Raw genomic sequence first — 7,417 nt, forward strand, 5'->3', positions numbered from 1 at the left:
GCTCTTAGCCAGGTACTGAGCTAGGCTGGGGATATTTTTCTGAGCACAAACCAAATTCATGGCCATCCAGTACCTTCCAGGAGAACCTCTAGGTAGTAGTGTTCACCCAAAAGAACCATCCTTCTCTGGAGCCTTCCCCCTGTGAAGCCTTTTTAATTACCATCAATTAACTGCCCCTCCACAGCCATTGTACCTGCTTTTATACACCCTGAAGTGTGATTTCGTTTCATAACCTTCTCACAGGGATAAACACTACATAGGAACACATTCTTTTCATACTCCCATGGTACAAAGTAGACATAAAATACCTATTGGTCTAAGAAGGCAGCATCAGCAAGGTGCAGTACAGGTAAGAAACTTTCCAGGGGATCAAGACCGACCATTGGTCCTGGGTGGACGAGCTGGCCCTGATGAGAGGATGCCACTAACAAGGACAGTCTGATTCACAGCGTGTCTAAAGCCAACTGCAGGGGAAGCCATGCTCAAGGACATCTTCCTGCTGCCGGGCAAAGACAAGCGTCTCCTAGCAACAGGATTCCCCGGCTTCCTGTCCTGGGAGCTGGCTGTGCTGGCTGCCTTGTGGGCATGGTTTTCCTTACTGGCCTTACTGATGAGGTAACATTCAGGACTACGGTCTCCAGGCCCTCTGCCTCCATGAGAGCTGGGGTGTGGTCTCACCCGTAACATCCTTCTAGCAATGGGTCATGACTTTCATATTTTAAGCAATACTTGGTCTTAGCCTGCAAAGATGCAGGTACATTTTTAAAAGATGTTACGTACATCAGGGCAGTTGGTTTGAAAGACACATAAAAGGGGAAAAGCTTGCATCCTTTCCATCCAATAATCAAAAAGTACTCAGACCTTTTTCCCTAGAGGTGCGCTTGTCACTCAGCCCCTGTTACGGCAATAACGTCTGACTTGGCGGGTCCGTCGATGCACGATGAAAGGGAAGTCCAGTTTGAAGAAAATGGCTCAAGACCCGGAAGAGCTATGATGGCATAAGGTATCTGCTGCCATGTGAGTTGAGTGTCTCCTCCCTTTCTGCTCTTCCTGGCAGTTTCCAGCCCCGTGGTTTTTATCTTGCTGGCACTGGCGTTAGCATTGGCATCTCCAGTTTTCTCACATTTATCAAGACCCTAAATTTCTCGCTGTTGTAGAATAGACTTTCTTTGGGATTTTATAATGAAGGCTAATTATTTTTCTCTCTCAGAAAGAAAATCCCAAGACAGAAAAAGCTGAATTAACTGTTCACACTCATAGGAGACAGGAAGATGGCAACCTAGCATCCTTTCCTAGTGCAGCCAACAACATCCTCTTTCCCTGGTTTGAGCTCAGGGTCAGCTGCAGATAGGTTCGTTCAGTTACCGTGGTCCTCGTGTAGACACGGCAAGTTTGTTGAAAGTAGCCTTCATTCCTCTTCCCCCCCCCTTTCCTCCGTCCCTGCTGACAGACAAGTCAAAGATGACTCTGATGATTTGGGCCATGGCAGAGGGTCACTGTGGACCACAACACCTGCTCACAGCTCCGCCTTCCCCACGGAGTTCAGGATACGGCATGCCGGCGCTATGGGCTTTCATCTTCCGCCCAGCAAAATTTATCCCTGGATGAATTCTTTATTTCGAGGGTATTGGACAATCCCTGGAAAGACTCATGGGCTTCTTAGCTATCTTTGGGGGGTTCTATGCACCTTTATTCAGAGGTGCAAAACTAGCCATGTATTTCAGTCAGAACCCTCACATGTGACTCTGTTTGCTCACTAGTAAGCTTGTGCAGGTTTTGAGGCTTTCCTCTTTGTCTTAGGCTGTTTTTTTTTTTTTTTTTTTTTTTTTTTTTTTTTTTTTTTTTTTTTTTTTTTTTTNGTTTTTTTTTTTTTTTTTTTTTTTTTTTTTTTTTTTTTTTTTTTTTTTTTTTATCTCCTGAACTAGTCAGAATCCCACCTCTAAAGTTCCTGAAGAACCCCAGGTGAAAATGAAAAACTGCTCAGCCACCCACCTGCAGCTTCTTGGTCTTTAATTGTAAGTCACTATAGTTCTAAAAACTAATAATTCCAGTTTTTCAAAAGAAGGAAAACATACCTCTCGCTTCTCTGCCTCCTTCTGAACATCTGTGATCTGAGGATAGGCTCTGGGGCAGAGCAAGGCCCTGGGGCAGAGCAAGGCCCTGAGGTAGGCCTGCACCTTTACCTCCATGTCCAATACTCTATTCCCTGAGAAATTCAAGGTGATTCAAAGACAGTGGGCCTGGGTTCCAACCTCCATCATTTCTATTTCTTTTTAGTTTATATAATACTTAGAAATGGCCAAATCGACTAAAGAATCCAGGAAACCAAACACATTACAGGGAGATGTATTGCTAACTGTATTTTAACCCAGGTCTGCCACTTAGTAGCTGTGTGACCTTATGAAAGCCATTTGACTTCTCTGGGTCTCGTATTCCTTACCCGTTAAATAGGAGTCGTGATAACTGCTTGCATGAAAAGTGAAGAAGTGAGGCCATGTATGCAAAGGGACGGGCAAGCTGTGCACCAAGCAGTGATGGTGATGTGGTGCTCTGAGCTGTGCACTGTGATGTGATGCTCTGAGCTGTGCACTGTGATGTGGCTGTGTTCTGAGCTGTGCACTGTGATGTGATGCTCTGAGCTGTGCACTGTGATGTGTCTGTGTTCTGAGCTGTGCACTGTGATGTGGCTGTGTTCTGAGCTGTGCACTGTGATGTGGCTGCACTCTGAGCTGTGCACTGTGATGTGGTGCTCTGAGCTGTGCACTGTGATGTAGCTGCTCTCTGAGCTGCGCCATATTAGATTGTCTTGTCAATCACCACATTGGCTCATATAAGGACCAAAACAAAGAAACAGACTTTGGAATCTGTTCCCTCAACAACTTTCTAGCTTTATGATTGGTAATTGAGACCCCAGCGAAACATATAAAAAGGAAAGAGAGCATCTGAACACAACCTGTCCAGCAATGTGGCCTTGGTTGTCAACCTGAGTACATCTGGAATTAACTCAAACCCACGTGACTGGGTACATCTGTGAGGGATTTTATTATTAATTAAATCATTTGGACTAGGAGGACCCACTTTTAGTCCAGATATTTTGAGGTGGGAAGAGCCACCTTAATTGGACCACATCCTCTGCTGACAGCCTATATATAAGATGTGGGAGAAGGAAGCGTGCTCTCCTCACCTGCTTGCTCCCGCCCTTGCTGGCAAGTCAGTTCCTTCACTGGCATTGGGGTCTACTTCTTTGGGATTCTGGCATATACTGAAGACCAGCTGAGATATCCAGCCTTGTGGACTGGGCCACTACTGAATTCTTGGACCTTCCTTTGTAGACAGCCATTGTTGCATAGCTGGACCACAGCCTGTAAGCTAGTCTACTACTGTTCCAATAAAACACACACACACACACACATATACACACACACACACCAGCAGCAGCAGATTACAATATAGCATACTCTGGGCTGTGTGGTGTATCTTTTATACATTTGAGTTTTGGTTATTCTTATTTCAAATAGACAGAGAAAGATTGGCTGAACTATGATAACGAATGACCCAGTACGGTCAGCAGGGGTCTTACTAGTAGTCACAGGGACGTCACAGTCCCTTCCTGATATATTCTATAAGTTCTCTTCCTCTAAAGAACCCTGAATAGTACACTACCCACTCTTAGAAGAACCAGGGCCCCTGTGAGGGCCATACCGCCTCTGTTACTGCCTGGTGACCACAGCTGCTTCCACCAAAACAGTCTAGGAAGCAGCCCTTGGCAGCAAGCATCCAACCCCCATCTACTAGCTCACTCTGTGCCAGGTGGAGTCTGTGGGAGGCTAGTCTTCCCAGGGCGTGCTTTCAGGTACATTTTGGGTCCTTTTAAATTACTCTATAGGAATTAACTAGTCACAAAATGAAGTGGGAGCCGTTCACATCAGTCCCATCTTACAGATCAAAGAAAGTAATCAAGAGTCTGGCACATCCGACACCACACACAAAATGTACAGTCAGCTGGGGGCTTTCCGGAGCTCACCCAGGAGTCAAGCCACCTGCCCTCTGCCAGCACCTGACCTTGACAAGGGGACCCTTCCGGGCCTCTAGCGTGGTTCCCTGACTCAACTTTCTGAAGATGGGTTTTCTGGATGAAGGAACTGAGCTTCCCTCTTTCCTCTCTTCTCTGTGCTGAAGGCTCCAGAAGGGATCGCAGCATCTCTGTGGATGCTGGAAAGATCTCCTGATCATCTTGGGGTCATCTGCTATTTTATTTCAGCCAACACACCACCCTTCTTTGAAATCAGAGTTGCAAAACTCCAATGTATAAAACATGTCTGCCACAAAAGAGATTTGCTTCATAATTTCATAATCTAATAAAACCAACTTTTGACTTGAAAATGGTTGCAGCCTGTGACGTATTATTTAAATTGTGCCCGACACAAGCCCCCTGAATTGGGACACAGAAGGAAAATGAATAGTTTCCTCTTGGTCCCCGTACATGGGCATCAATCCTCTTACTTAAAGCCCTATAAAATTTGGAGCGACACCGTCTGAAGCCTTCTCTCCATCTCTCCCAGGAAGAGGCAGAGAACATAAACCACCAATTATAACCGGAATGAAGGAGTATTTCCTCAGAACCCAACATCACTTCCTTTCTGGACCCTTCCACTGCTAGGGAAATTATGCAAAGAAGGAAAAAAAATATCTGACCCACTTGCACATCGAAAACATCTATGAAAAGAGCAAAATGATTGCTGAAATCATTTAAGCACATCAGTTTCTTTAAGGCTAAGTATAATCCTTCATTGTGTTCCTTTCAGAGCCTAGACCATCAAAGACACACAGTAGGCTACTAGAGCAAGCACCAAGTTTTGTTCAGGGTTAACAAATGACACACAAAAACTAAAATTGCTCCCTTGAAGTTGAAATCAAAGAGCAGACGCATACATATCTGGAGAGAAGAGGAACATACAGTGTGTGATGGAGGCGATCCAGAGAGAGACACACATTTCCTAGGGGTCATGTTAAATAACGGCAGAACACAAAACCCCAACTCAATGTGCTGGAAACATGCAGACGCACACACGCGCACACACACACACACACACAAACATGCAGAACACAATTTTGAAAACCATTGCCAAAGTTCTCCAAAGGCAAAGTCTGCAAGAACACGTGTTATGGGCATAACACAACAGCCCTTTCAAAATCACCCCGTTTATGAGTCTAACCCTCATCTCTTTTATCACTTTGGCACACTATTTATGAAATCACAGAAAGAGAAATATGAAGCCAGAGACAGAAAATTTAATTAAAAAACAAAGCCACCCACCTTGCTTCCAGAGTCAGGAAGTGCAATGGCCTTCTTTTGTAGCAAGACTGAACTTAACACTGGTCTGTCAAACGACCATGTATCTATTTAAAAGAAACAGAAAACTGGCTTTTAAAAGGAAATAAAAACTGCAGTATCTCAGTCCTCCTCGTTGCAAGTCTTAACCCCTCAAAGATTAAGAAATAAAAGCTAAATAGAGACAACACTGTGGTGCTGTCAGGCAGAAGGCAGAGTCTTCTGGTTTGCAAAACAAAATAAAACCGAACAGCAAACGTTGTTCGCAGGAGGGTACAGACCTTAAAACAACTCGTGCCCTCCAGGATCCCTCTTTGAGCCTTCAGGGTGAGCTGGAGAAGCTGGACGCTCCACAGCAATGTCACCACCGGCTGCTTAAATGGCACCAAAGTACTCTTAGTACAGAGAGGAAAACTGACAGGGATCCGCGGAGCTGGCTCCACTGCCACGAGAACGGCCTTAAAAGCCCACACAAGGAGAATAAAAAGAAAAGCACATTTTGCAATAGAATAAATTCTTTTTTTTTTTTATTGAGACCGCGGAAAGTCACATGACCCCGAATGTAGCCTTTTAGGAAAGCAACAGCAATGGTGAAGAAAGGAGCGGGGACGGCCTCCTTCCTCCTGCCGCCTCCCAGCCTGTCCCGCCGCCGCAATCCCCATTCTCCTGGGCGCATCTGTGGCGCTATGAAGTGGGATAATCCCGCTGGCCTTTGATACATTTCTGGACATGATTATTTCATTACTCGCAGTATATCAGTAGGATCATAATAAAAAGGACTTCTGACAACCTGCCAAGAGTTTTGTGGCCTTGTAAACACAAAAGTGCTCTAATAAAATTTTATTAAGTGTTAAAAAGTCATAAAAAGTGAAATAACATAAACTACAAAATTTACTGTCCTCAGCAAATGCTGAAAATATCGTCCACAGTAAAATTAAATTAGCATGTAATAGACAGAGAAGCAGTGTGGAGTGGCTTTAAAAGAGGATCCAGGGGGAAATGACACTGTAACCTAATCAGGGTCATGGGGATTTAATTCGGACCCCCACCCCCTTGTGAATAAATGTGCTGATTACAGACAAGAGCTCCGGGGTTACCGGAGTCTCGCACATTGTCAATACTTTGCAAGAAATAATATATTGCAGATTGTGAGGCGCGCGGGGAGACCCAGCTAGAGTCCGGGGGGCGGCGGCGCGGGCCAGGGTGTCCACTAGGGCGCGCTGCGAGACCGGGAATCTCCAGTAGGGTGCCCACGCCGCCCGGGGCCTTGCGCGCCTCTCCTAGCCCCCTCCAAATCATATTTACAGTGCGAGGGTTCCCCCCCTCCCCAACCACTCTTGTGACATTTTCTCCAAATCGGAAGAAAATGAAGTGTAGGTCGAGCTTTGCCGCAGGCAGCGCTCGGTCCCCTCTTTCGGATCAGGAGCCTGGGAGTGGAATGCGCTGTCCACCGCGACGTGAAACCTCGGAAAGCATGGGGGTTAGGGGGCAGGCCAGAGCTCTTGGAGTGGCCGACCACCTAAAGCGAGGCCGAAGAAGCCGCGAGGCCGATGTCCAGCTTGTCATGGGCCACCGGGGCTCTCCAGCGACTGGCGGGGGTTCAAGTCCGTTCCCGCTGGGGACAAGTACATCCACCAGCTCCAGAGCGAAGTCTCCCCTACCTAGCCCTGTCCCGGGAGCTCAGAGTGACCCACCACCCTGGGGTCCCCGCTGCCCGCCTCCCTGCAGTGCTGGGCCGGTCGTCAGGCTCCAGGTCGTTGCCCAGGCACACGGGCTCAGGAAGGCAGCTACATCGGGTTCCCTTCTACCGGGACAGGTATGGACCGGCGGGGCCCACGGAGAAGGAAGGTCTCCTCAAAGCCCATCTTGGAGGCTCTGCCCGGGAAAGAGTACACCTTCCTCTCCACGCTACTCGGAGTGGTCCCTGATGGGCAGGAAAAGGCTGGAGCGCAAAGCCCTGACCTTTGCTGGCCGCCCTCGCTTTGCAAGAGAGAAGTGGCTTCCACCCACGTCTCCCCTCCCCGCAGCGCCACGCGCAGGTTTGTAAAGAGGACTGAAAAGTTATGTGTCTGTATCGTCCAAGGA

General features: G+C 47.1%; 1 long non-coding RNA gene across 5 annotated transcripts in view; it reads right to left on the reverse strand.

Annotated features, from left to right (window-relative positions):
* LOC126488050 (uncharacterized) overlaps positions 1 to 5,791 on the reverse strand; it is an 89,615-nt gene extending 83,824 nt beyond the window's left edge. For 4 of the 5 annotated variants that reach the window (XR_007588575.1, XR_007588576.1, XR_007588574.1 and 1 more), the window contains exon 1: positions 5,318 to 5,791. This is a non-coding gene — a long non-coding RNA (uncharacterized lncRNA). The remainder of the gene's footprint in view (positions 1 to 5,317) is intronic. The other variant, XR_007588573.1, reaches the window with a different exon arrangement.
* Between the last annotated feature and the right edge of the window lie 1,626 nt (positions 5,792 to 7,417).

This window comes from Alexandromys fortis, unplaced genomic scaffold (assembly GCF_014885135.2).
Source record: "Alexandromys fortis isolate MF-2015 unplaced genomic scaffold, M_Fortis_MF-2015_v1.1 scaffold_8_1_9099942, whole genome shotgun sequence".
Lineage (NCBI taxonomy): Eukaryota > Metazoa > Chordata > Mammalia > Rodentia > Cricetidae > Alexandromys > Alexandromys fortis.